This window comes from Corvus kubaryi, unplaced genomic scaffold, assembly GCF_017639235.1.
Source record: "Corvus kubaryi isolate FWS band 111438036 unplaced genomic scaffold, C.kubaryi_AGA036_p1.0 37394, whole genome shotgun sequence".
NCBI lineage: Eukaryota > Metazoa > Chordata > Aves > Passeriformes > Corvidae > Corvus > Corvus kubaryi.
Genome location: NW_024581133.1, coordinates 1851829 through 1865376, shown reverse-complemented (window position 1 = coordinate 1865376; position 13548 = coordinate 1851829). Strand labels below are relative to the sequence as shown.

The window sequence follows — 13548 nt, the reverse complement described above, 5'->3', positions numbered from 1 at the left end:
CAGCTTCACCACAAACGCACTCCTGGGCAAAGCTCTGCCTGATCACAGCCTTGCACTCCACAAACCACAGCCTCACCTCCTCGACGGCACCAGCTGGATGGGAACAGGCATTTTCTGTTCAAACTGCTGGAAACCTGCCTGGTCCAGTGATGTGAATTTGACACTAGTTAGCTTACAAGTGGCAACCCCTGTAGTTCAAAACACAAGCTTAACAGGAGGGATTATCTAGAGCTTTGTAACAGATAATTGAAAAAACAAAGCCCCTGCCTCACTTGTTGTACAACTTAAAATTTGCATAGAGGTTGTACTACAAGCAAGTTTCAAAGGAATTTAAATTGACAGAAAAGAAAATTTAGATAAATCTCACTTTTATCACTAACTTTCACTTCCAGATTACCCCAGGTGATTTCTTAACCACATACAAATATGCCTACACAATTGTGTAAACCATCTTTACCTGATCTACTTCATTTTACAGCAGAGCATTCAGGAGCAATGCAGGTACCTAAACACAGACATTTAGTGCTATTTTAGATGCCCGAGGGCATCCCACCCTGGCTCTCAACTGCTGCTAAAAAAGGCATGAAGTCATCTGTCACACCTGCTAACCCTGACAGATGTCTCAGGTACCCAAAGCACTTAAAATGGCATTAGGTATCTATGTTTAGGCTTCTGAATCTTTTCCTTGGTGCCTAGAGAAAGTGCAAATGAGGGGGAGAACTGGTGTCCTGGACTCTGTCATTTATCTCAAACACAAGCACTACAGAAGCAGTAGGAGTGTGAAATCTTTACATTGTCTCACTAATGTATGTTTCCCCTCTGCTCCCACAGATCAATCTGTGACAAAAGCATACAGTATGGTGTGCATTATTATCAGCAAAAGCTATTGCAAGGAGGAAAGCTAGAACAGATCTTGGAGGGTAATAGCATCTCACTCCCAAAAAATCAAACTGGATTTGCATGAGAGAGAAGGATGAAATGCCCTTCTTCAACCACAATTCAAATGGAATCAGTTTCTTGCTCATTTCGCTTGCAATTTATTTGTGGCACAGCACGGGGAAAAAATAAAGATGATTTTTTTTCTCCCTGCCCTTTATTACATATTGATGCTCTCTGCAATGTAGCACTATGTTGACACCTCCACCTGGACAATCCATAAAGAAGAATCAAAAACAAGATAATGACAAAGAGTCTGAAAATCTGCTGTCCCAAATGTACTTTCATCTCATCTGGGTGAAATGAAAAATGAGCTCAGAATACTATAGCAAATAATCTTTTTTTCCATATCTAGAGACTTCAGGCATACAAGAGGGTTTCTTGTAACATACTACAAATTCTTCTTGGGCTTCTACTTTGGAACTTACTTATGTGGAGTTTAATATTCAGACTTGAATAATCTTCTAAAGGTTGTCCCAAACAAGGCCACATCATGTGTCTATTTTACAGCACCTCCTGCCTCCTATTTTTCTGAGCTGTAGGTCAAGGGATTTCCATGTAATTTTTTAATGCTAGGTTTAAATAATTTTATATATATATATAAAAAACAAAACTCAAAGTAAACACCCCTCCCCAAGAAAAAAACCTCAAACAAAACAAAAAATGGCATTCTGAATTTCTCCAATTAACCAAAATTTCTGTGGCTTTATTTCAAAGTCTTAAAACTGTACCTCTATCTATTCTGATATTTTGCCATAAATGTTCTTAGTAGCAATACCTTTTGCCAAAATTAAAGCTATCATAGTTTCATACCCATCATAGAAAGCACCCAAAGGAATGCTGTAGGAAAGAAAGTATTTTTAAATCACAACAGAAACAATTACTTACCTCAGACACTTTCTTGGTCACATGAATTTTCTCCAAGACAATACAATAAATTGTTCTCCAACTTGGTTGTGAACAATTGACATTAACCTACAAAGTTTGGCAAGCAGTTAATTAAGCCCTGTAATGAAATGTTTAAAAATAACTCATTCAGTCTCTGAATCATCTCATGTAATTGCACAGCTCCATATCCTTTTTCTGGTTTTACAGTTATTTCTAGGTATAAAAATATTTGGTGTATCCCTTTAAGAACTTGGCACATCCATTTACTTACACAAATACCAGCAAAGCAAGGAGTTTATTCCCAAAAAAGCAGCTGATTCAGACATTTAGCAACTCGAGGAGAACAGAACGTGTCTGTTGTGGAAGGATAAATCCCAAGCCACTGGGAAACGTGCAGTGGCTAGGAGTTATTTTGGAGCTAACCCTCAGCCTTAACTACAGAGATGTTCCATGTGAGATAACCCTGAGCACTCCCTGGGCAAGGGAAGAAGCCAAGGAGCCACCCAGAGTCACCAGTTCAACTCTCCTGCTACCACAGCTGTCCACACCATGGAGAGAAAGTCAGAGAGTCTCTTTACTTGCAAAGGTTCTACGTCTCCAAAGCAGGAAGAGAAAAATCAATACTGTGGACAGCACAGGGAAAAACCCCACAAAACAAAACAAGGTATTTGTTTTTATTACCAAAAGTTGAATGAGTGCAAGGCCATCGGCTGGCTAGGAAGGGAAATCCACTCACCATCTTGCCAGGATACCACACTTTACAAAGCAGACAAGGAAACTGAAGTTCTTCATGTCCATGCCATGGTATGATGTCATGAAATCACTGTGTTAAAAGAATACCCAGAAAAACAAAACAACCCTGGCTACCTAGAACATAAGATTTCAAAATGCCTCCAAGCAATTTCTCTAGTTTTCTACATAATCACGTGTTCCACTGGTGAGGATGGAGGGAAAATGCACTTTTCCCTTTAGCCCACCTGTTTGAACTTAACTAAGCTGATTATTGTTATTGTGCTTATATTGCAGCAGCACCTAGATGAAGGATGTATATAATCCTTTAAGGCTCATCATCTATCTAATAGTCATTTCATGGCTTATTTGAAACAAGCAGACATTAGCACAACAAATGAAATCTGAACACTCTGCATAAACAATAACAAAGACTGAAGAAGCCTTCAGGCTGATTTAGAATTTTTTTTCCTTGCACCTGTTCCTCTCCCCATGAGTACAAGTCCAACATGCACATACTCAGAATGCAGCTTTTTATAAAGTTGCTTGTGAATCACAGAAATATCCCCATAACTAGAGGAAAAGGTAGAAGATGCTCAGTGTGAAGTTCAGTAATGCTGCTCTAACACACAACTCCTTATCAGTTCTTCCCCTCTCCATCCCCCACAAAGTTTCAGAAATCTTCAGCAAAATGACTTTTTCTTACCCACTTGCACCAATCTTGGGTTTTTACAACACAATTATCATTTAAAAAAAAAAAAAAAAAAAAAAGGAACCCAACTTTTTCTAAACTGAAAACTGAGAGATTTTTGTTGGGGTGGGGATTTTTTTGGTTTTGGTTTGTTCTTTTTCTATTTGTTTTGTTGGGTGTTTCTTTCAAAAACAAACACCCCAATCAATGTTTGCCACTGAAAAGAGACTCAGACTTTCAGCCTACCAGTCCTGCTGCCATCACGACACTGTTAAAGTTCAGGATTTTCAACGTGACAGAAATCCTGATTCAAACTGCCTCTGCTTCCCAACAGCACCTGCACAAAGGCAGGAGTGTCTCCTCAGCAGCCCATCCCTTAGGAGGAGGACACAGCCCAGTAATTTGGGTAGTCCAACACTGACTTGAAAAAGCTGCCAACACACGCTGATCTCCACCAGCTCAAGGCTTCTAAATCCAAACCACCACGCCAAGCGTTAGAATGAAACTTGGAAGCACCACGAGAAGATTAAGATGTGACAGAGATGCCTAACATCCAGCTGACAAGATTTTACAAGTTTTCCATGTAGGTTCTCTCCTTCTTTGCACATCTCTCACCAGTGGAGGCTTCCAGGACACACCCACACTAAAGAGCACTACCTGGCCAGACTTGACCAGCAGCCCCACAGTGTAAATACCAGTGGAGGTTAAAGCTCCTGGCAAAAGCAAAGGTTCCATATTTCCCCAAAATCTACGAGGATGACCTCCAACACATGCAAATTAAACATCATCCTCATTCAACAGACTGAGCTAGAAATGAGTATTCATTAATATGAATAATTCATTGTAAAAGACACAGGGATTTTGAAAATTCTACTTCCACGTAATGATTTAAATTCTATACTAGACACCAAGTTGACACAAAAACGTGTTGTTTAGTAAGTTACTGATATCACCAGCATTGCATATTTTTGTAGCTTTCTGGAATTTTCCAAGGTAAGAAAGAGCTGATCAGCTTTGCCACTACATTTTATACATTTTGTAAGCATAAATTCAGGAAACAGGGCACCTATTTCTACATAGATTCCAATTCTTACAACACTGACCTGGTATTATAAAATATTTTGCTCTAGATATCACATATAACTTCAGTTTTTGTTGTTGACTTTTTCCTGGAGTTTTTTTTTGTTTTTCCACATCAAGAGTACAATATTAAATAGGAAAACTTGTAACAAATTACAAACCGGACAGATGAAGAAAGGAAATTAAGTGAATCATTACATATTTTATACTTCTTTATTACACTTTTTTCCTTTTATTTCAGGGGGTATAAAATTCCCAACAGCTGTTCTATGCAGCACAGGAAGCTGCTTTTAAACACTATATTGTTTGCTGCCTAACCAACTCTTCCACCTTTCAGACTAATCCTTCACATCACCAAAACCCTAAATTTACAATAATAAAATGACAGTAGAGGAGTTTCTATCAGCAACCAGAGGTGCACATTTCAACCAGTAGAGATACAGTTAAGAGGAAGTCTTCGTTGTAAAGAAAAATAATGTGCATAATTCAGCAGCTATGCCATTCCACACACATATAATTAACAAGTCTTCAGCTCATTAGCAGGCTGTATAAAATACATATAATATGCTGTGCAAAACTGATTGAGAATGAAAAGCTCCTCATGCATTAAAATAAATTATTTAAATTGTTTTGAAAGATTGCTATCAGTAGCATTCAAGGATGTGATTCCCAAAGCTACTCATGGCTCCAGCTACTTCAGCCTGATGTTTTCACCAGGTATCTTGCCATGCTCATTCCAGCATGATACATTTGATCAGTGACTGCTGAGGTTCTGCTACAGCCCTGAGAGGCAAGGGAGCACAAAGAGCTGCCCCAGAAAGCCCCAAGTACACAGGAACTCCCAAAGGCAGGAGGCTCCTGTACCACAGCATGTGCATACTCACCATGGAGGCAGAAAGGGCCTTTCTGGGGAACAACACACTTAGTCCACATTAGCAGCTTCTCTCTATCGATTAACACTCTGCACAACTTCAGTGCTCCTTCTGCAGCCACGAGATAAAGGGCCGGGCATGACTGCACCCACGACACCAGCGCTTAGAGGAGCCTCGACACCATAAAAACGGGTCTCGGGGGATGAAAGAGTTACTCCTGAGCTGTACTGACACCTCCTGGCGACTGATCAAGAAGGTCTTTTCCCACACACAGTGCTTTCTCCAGACAATTCTTGGGGGTTTCAGCCAAAAGGCAACAATCATGGTGCTCCCTCTCGCCCGGCTCCAAAGGCACACTGCCCAGAATACCAAGCAGAACCTCCTGATTTACAAGGACTGCTGACATTTTAGAAAGCGAGAGGCTAAGACACAGGAATATCAGCTCTAAGATCTCTGGATTTATTGTACCACACATTGGCCTTTCTTGAGTGGTTGGAAAAATTGCTGCAAAAGCTAATCAACTAGCAGCTTAATTCATACCATGAATCTTGCAAAGTGTTTTCTCACTTCACTGTGAAGCCCTGTCTGTTTGCAAAGAGTTTATATCCCTGCCCTCCATGGATTCCTGACAAATATTGTAAGCATGATTTTGGTAAGAAGAATGTAAGAATAAAAAAATAGCTTAAGACTACCTATAACCCAAACATCATAACGTGTAGAAAAAACATTTCTCCTTTCTTTGGTGTAGATAACAAAGTCAGTGTAAGTTGTAAATTCTGTAGAAAGACAGAGATAATTGCTTGCAAGCATTCTAAAAGACATTAAATATCACAGTAGTGGAAGTGAAATTGATTATAGCAGTTTTGAACTGTGGACTTGGAGGCAGAGGGACACCCGTGAAGCTCTGCAAAAACCCCACATTTAAAGAGTCCTGCAGAGCTGGCAACTCAAATATTTATATTCAAGTGAAAGCCAGACAGTAAATGCATTTGATAGGTTAAGTTTAGCTCGTTCAACGTTTTACACAGCAATCTGTGTTCCCCCAGCCCTGACCAATCACCATCCAGAATTCTGAAGGATTTGATTGCTCTTATTATATTACTCCAGTTATATTTTTTGTGCTGCCTTTATACAGTACAATTTTCTTCATACTTACACAATAATAGAAAGCTGAATTTTTGCTTGTTTTCTTTTGTGTTGTTCTCTCCCCCCACCCCAACTCTTCAGAGGCAATTAACAACAATTTTAAGTACTTTGCATATGCTGCAAGGCAATCAAGAAAATTCATTTGACAAACTGGATTACAACTGTCTGCCAGAAAGCAAAGTGGTGAAAACATTTCCAACAATTTCTCAATGAGTATGTCTGGTAGATGCTCAGAGCACAAGTAAGAAGAGTTCTACATTTACAGTTTCAATAAAGCAAAAAGCCCCATGAAAATTATGGATTTCCTCTCATCACATCCAAAGTTAAACTTTAAAACTCTTTTAAACAACTGGAAGCCCAACAAGATAAATCCCCTTTTGCAATTAATTTCCATATTCAGAAGTTCCATACTCACAGATCATGAGCTGAACCATGTGTGTGAACATTTCTACAAGGTAGAGTGGCTGCAGAGCAGTGCTACTTCTCAGACTGCAGTGCTTTCAGATTTAACTCCATTTTATCTTCACTCCAGCTTACTTTCAGGCAGGTAAATACCTACACACGCACCAATCTCTTCCACTCTCTGCATCCATCCATCACCATTGTGAGTAATGCAGTCATCCTAGGCTGGATTGCTATGGAAATCTCTGCTGCCACCATCATCAGGTAATTTCTCCCCCACCCCCATACACCTGTAGACATGCCAGCTCTATGCCCACAGTGCAATGGCTTTTCAGTGCACAGCTCCATCCTGCAAGGCACAGTCACTCACAGGGACACGCTGTGAGAACGCGGGAATTCTCAAACTGCTCCCCATGCAGGAGTAGAGTGCTCCAGTTGTGTTAATTCACACTGCTTTTCTTACTTAACTGCCTTTCAAGCACAGACACATCGCTGCAGGTCTGGGGATCTGCACACAAGGGAATATTCCAGACTACCCATGAGGTGCCCCAAATAGGACAGGAGCTGTGTGCCTGCCCAAAGGTGCCCAACATTCCCTGTTAGAGGATGCTGTCCTAAGTAGGGCCACGCAGAGTTTGTACGAATATCAGTCACTACACTGGTATTTCACATTAAGGCTTTTTCTGTCCCTTTCTCGTGCTTTTTAAATAAATTATTCATCAGTGACCTATGATAAAGGAAGGGCTTTAGTTTGCTGGATGTAATTTGCTAAGAGGAAACGGGAATGCTTTAACAGGGACAAGCAATGTTTTCCTGGGAAAATCTGAAGGCTTTCCTGTCTTGGTGAAAAGACTTGACATTTGATCGAAACAAAATAATTTTTAATGTGTCCTAATGACAGAGACTAGTGCTTCACATGGAAGAACAAAAAATTGCTACTTCATAAGTGTGGGAAATTCTCCATTGAGTTTAAACAGCTGTTTTCTCTGGAAATTCAGCATGTGTTCAACACATTTTATCTTACATATTCAGGGACATGGAAAAACCCTCCCCAGATTTATTTAGCTATTTGGGTTTTTTTAAATTTGGTGGAGCTATGCAGGCCACAAGCAGGAAAAGCTTCTCTCCTCAAGCAATTTGGAGAAAGAGTGAGGTTTTGTCCATTTTCAAATAGGAAAAAGACTTGACTCACTGCCAGAAGAGGAGTGAGAGATCTGAGGGGACTGTCTGAAAAACATTAAGTTTTAGTTTAGAAAAAATTTGGATTTGGATACTTGACTTTTTGACTTTCACTCATATGCTGGCATTTCTCACTTTTTATGTTATTTTATGAAACAAAAAAGGACTTATTACTTCATTAGAATTTGCACTATAAACATACAGTTTCATGCTAATCATGTTTATGTAATTTCTTATTTATGGCTGAAAAGTCTCATCTTGATCTTCTGCTTTGTGAAATAAATGGCTGATTTCCATTCCTTCTGAAGGCAATTTTTCTTTTTAATTTTACAGCCTAAGACAGGTTCATTCACCTGCTCTTTGAATTATGGGAAAGTGAAAAAAGTAATACTTACTTGAAATGACAAAGTATAAGTGGGCCTCCGTCACCTCAACCCCAATTCAAAGATGCTGAACTTTATGATCTGACATTTTCAGGTTGGCTACGTCTGATTCTGTACTGTGCATTTTCATTATATATGTGAAGAACTCACTCTTCTCCTTACCACACACCAACAGACAAATAAGGTTAAAACATTTCTAAAGCAGATTTTAAAAATGTGGTTAGTACTGGAATTGCAAGAATATTTCCCATTATGAACTAGCAAGAGGCTACTAGTCATGAAGAAATGCAGGACTACTCCTTTTTAGAGCAACTACAAAAAAAGCCAAATTCTGTACTTTAGCCTCTCCCAAAGAGACTTGCAACACATACTGTAGACTAAAACTAAGCTCTGTAAGAGAGAATAGATCTCAAAGTTTTGAGCTTTGGAAGACTAGCAAGGAAAAGGGGCAAGGCTGTTGACTCAAGAAGACTGGCTCTTTTTGGTTTAGAAGCGAACAGAATTAATTAGCCATTTGTCAGTTAACTTTTTAACAAAGAAAATTAGGATCACATATGTCTCAGACATTCTGCACAATGGTTCTGCTCTCACCCACAGGATGCAATTCTGCTGGCTTTCAAGAACATGGATGTAACACCCACTTTCACAGTAACACTACTGGTCAGGATGAACCCTTTTCACGGACAAAACTTCACGTGCAGTGTAAGTGGCATGAAAATTCAAGTTCAGAAATGTAATACCAGTTACAGACACATGCTACAGCTGGATACAGAAAATATGTGCTGTCACATTGTCATAACCAGCTTTGAAGTGGGAGAAAAAGTTGTCCGTGTAAAGAGATCTTAGAGCTAGTGAGCAAACCAAACAGTTGGAGTAAAAGGAATTGGGTTCTTTGGATAGACTAAAAGAGACAGATGTGGTGTATCAGTGGGAAACATAAGGATTAAGGAATACGAAATATTTCTGAGACTTGAAGGAATATAATCAAAATGAGAAGTCACAATATAAAGGTAAAAGTGGACTTTGTAAAGGGAATTACAACCTACCAGAACAGGCAGGGTGGATTCAGCAGAAGCTAACCTCACTGAAAAAGGTCAGAGACACTGAAAGGGGAGCTCCCACTAGCGAAACAAAGTTAAGAATATGTAATTGAAGCTGCTTAAAAGTACTACTGCAAAACTGATAGGAACTCCTCCTGCTCTGGAAGAAAGGACTCAAAAGCCTCTCTTCCAAGTGGAGATCTTTCCTACTTAAGCTAAAGAAACAGACCCTTGGCTAACACATCATAAGCACTTACTGCGTTTGCAGGCCTGCCATGGGAGCAGAACACACTGAGAAATACAATGACTCCTCCTTGCCAAAGAAGGCTTGTCTCAAACACCTGAATTGTATGATAAAGTCAAGTGATCTTCAGCTTACAAGGGAAGAAATCCTTGTTTTATACCATCAAAAAAACCTTCCCCAAAACCCCTCCCTCGTTCCCTCATTGAGTAACATTCATTTCTAGCTGTGAGACACTGCCTGGTATCAGCCTTCAAAAATACTTCATGTTTCTTTTCCCTTCCCTTACTTTGACTTATAATTACATTGAAGATTTGTCTGATTTTCCAGACATCACTTATATTAATTTGCAATTAAGGTATCCACAGTATCACCATCGTTTGAAACACAGACTTTTCCCCCTTAAAGCTTCCTGTAACTGCCATGCTCACTGACTGCCTCCTTGTCTGTGGAAGAGATGAGCATTGAGCACTTCCTTGAGGGACCAACAATACTTGCTTACTTCAGATCAAACCTAGGACTTGCTTTATGACCTAGAGTTCCCGCAGATGTGCACTTTTGCGGTTTTCAGTTCCACCACAATGTGTTCAAGGAGAATCACCTGGAGTATCAGGAATAATCAATGTAGCTGTAGTATAGCACAGAAAAGCAGCAGATAAATTGGTATGTATTCTCCAGCTCCTGTGTTTTATAATCTGTCATTAACACTGTCATTTATAAAAGGGTCTCCTGCATTTTGAATCCACTTGGGTTTGAGTTAATTTAAAAATACAGTGCCAAGGCAGGAATTAATTCCCAAGATAAAGGTTTAAGAGACAGTATTTAAAAATAAATTAAAACCAGTCGTAAAGAGAAGCAGAATTCAATAATAAATTTTCAGTACCTCTCCTTGGTGAACAGCAGAGGATGTGATCCTCCAGCTCCATCCACACCCCCAAAGGGAACACCCAGTTCTGTCTCAACCCTAAGCACATCAGCCCCAGCGCCGGAGCCCAACAGGACACGTGAGGGGCTCCACACCACCCGTGCCTGGCTGTGACCACCACCTCTGCTGTGCTCTCATGGAACCCGAGGGGAGGTGGGATGAAACTGAACTCCGAAGACCCACATATTTCAAAGAAATCCGTTTTTGGAAAGTGACAGTCCACAGTGCACAGTGCCAAGTACAGTCCTGAACTGAGGCATTCAAAAGCTGTAAATTGGTTTGGGCCAATAAATACAGACCCTTTCCAATGGCTCATTCTTGAGTCCACAGAGAAGGAAGCAGCATTAGAAAAACAGTAACTGTGTCACAAATACCGTGTTTAAGAAAGACTGAATTGTTAAACATTTAGATAAAAACACAGATCAAGAAATATTTATTTTTTTCACATTTTAACATGTTAAGAAAAGTAGTATTTATGCAAGATGTCCTTTAAAATTAGCGCATTGCTCTTTCTAACCTTTGAAAATTTCAGCTATGTTCTTTCTGAGACATTTGATAAACCTGACCTTCTGCTGCAGATTATATGCCCTTAATTCTTCCAGGATCCAACAAAGAATGCTCCCAGACCCCTCCTGTAGTTTTCCCACACTTCCCAACAGAAAGTTCCATAACCTGAACATAAACTTCCAAGACAGAGGAAGACCAACGAAAGATCTGGAGCTATGAGAGAACTCATTTCAGAACAATAGCTTTTTTTATTTATTTCTATTTTTACAGTGACACCATAATCAGAAAAGATGCAAATATGAGTATATAAATAAATCCCTATTTTGGGGTCCTGAGAAGTTTCAGCAATTGCTTGCAGCATAATGAATGTTTGTAATTCATTAGATTCTGTTTAGAAATGCAAAGCACATGACAACATCAGTGATGTTCTCTTTATCTTAACAAAAAGACTGCTACACTTAATGTTTTTCTGACAGAGCTAGCATGTTTTAAAATGTGTATTTCTTTTCTACAGGATAATGTTTTCAATGGTGTGTTCCTATGTGAATTAAATTAACTGTAGCAATGTCATATTTCAGGCAAGCCCATGCTCTGCTAATTATCCCAAAGAGCTTCAAAATCTTTACAGTATATTCACTGCATTTACATCTTCTCCACAAACTTACTGGTCTTGTTTATATAATTTTGCAAATGACAAGATGTGTAGGATAACGATCTAAATGAACTAAAAATTGTGTCATGGGCAGATCCTTCATAGATTTGCAATTTGTAGCTGTCAATCTTCCTACAGCTGCTAGATAACAAAACAACAGTTCTTTTCTTCATGCAGACGAACAAATTCAATAAGGATTGGTAAGGGTTCTTTTCCAAAAGAAATCTCTGGTTCTCCACTGTCTATCAAACCTTTCCTTACACACATCCTAACTCCTTTCTTGTTTTCCTTAGGGAAAGAAAAAAATCATAGCAATCCTGTGTATTTTAGCACCATATTTAACCAAATCTCACTTATGTGAAAAATGGACTTGCCGGTGGCTAAATATTTTGGTGAAGAGGAATAATACAAGGGGAGAAGCGGAGCAGAGACACAGAGACTCAAAACTCACATCACACTGTAACTGGAGAACACACAATGGCAGTAATCAAAATGATCATTAAAGGGAGCCAGTGCATTTTTATATCACCTTCTCAATCAAGACCTGCCTGAACCGGGCCAAGTTATATTAACATTTGAAAGAGAACACAAACAAACAATAAAGGGAAAAGAAAATCTTACAAATTCAAAGTTGTGAAATTAATAGGGGCGCTGCTTATAAGATTGGGATTTTTTTCTTTTCCTTAAGATGAGGGCATAAACTGAACTGTAATTACAAATGCTGTTAAGAATTGGATCAGGGACCAACATCCACAGTAATAGGAAAGAAAAGGAATTCAATCAAGAGAAAATCATTACAGAAAGAGACATAAAAATAGAAAATTAAAGCAAATTGCTACTGTTGTAGAGAGGGACTAAATGGCTACATTGATGGGTAATGCAAGCATTTTATTCCTGCAAAAAACTTGTATTCCTTTTTAAAACCGCTATAAGGTTTCTTCTTTCTTTAAGGAAAATATACAGTAAGCTTCCATAATCAAAACGCCAGTTCCACATCACAGGCTTCCCTTTGAAATCAAACTCCACGTTAGACAGAGGTGTTCACAGAATGTGTTGCTCCCGGGGGCTAGAAAACTCTAAGCCTCACCAGACTAATGCACTTAGCAAGTCCACCAAGGATCACCAAACACAAAGCATTCAAGGCAGGCACGTACATTCGGTCGGTCCACTGAGATTCGCACCCAGCACCACTTGATGCACACAAGCAGTTTGGTGTCACGAGTTGTACCGCTTCTTACATGAGATATTTTGAATCACTGCTACCTTGCACAGCTAAAGAAATACACCTTTGTGGGTGCATCAAACAAACTAATCAGGACACAGACTTGTAAGAAGAAAGGATGCTCGCAGGTGCCTGTGTTCGGCGAGTCCCTGTCAGAGAGTATTCATTCGCCTCATACATCTCACTGATTACTCGAGATGCACATGTCTTATGATAGCAAAGGGGGTTCATGAATGCTGCAGAGAGAGACCTGTAACAGCCCGCCCGCTTCTGCTCCAAGACAACCGAGAAGAGGTAACATCATTTAAAATAAATAAATCTTTCCTCACTCAACGAGTAAAAAGGTCTGAGGCTCCAGCTGGGAACAAAACTGGAAAGTAGAAACACCTGAGAATAATTAACGGGAACGGCAGCCCCGGCAATGCCGAGCTCCCCATCGCCCCAAGTGCCGGGCGGACAGACACACGTACCGCGGCGGCAGCCCCTCGCCTCGGGGCTGGCGAAAACACCCGCGGAACCCCGCAGGCAGAGACTCTCCGCCGCCCCAGCTCAGCCCCGGCCCAGCTCGGCCCCACCTCGCCCCCAGGCTCGGGGCGCCGCAGACAATGGGCGGGCGGCGAGACCCGCCCGGCGCAGCCCCGCGCAGCGCCCGGCA

At 40.2% G+C, this 13548-nt stretch overlaps 1 protein-coding gene across 1 annotated transcript in view; it reads right to left on the bottom strand.

Annotated features, from left to right (window-relative positions):
* SEMA6D (semaphorin 6D) overlaps positions 1-13548 on the bottom strand; it is a 216845-nt gene that overhangs the window by 196336 nt on the left and 6961 nt on the right. The window lies entirely within an intron of this gene.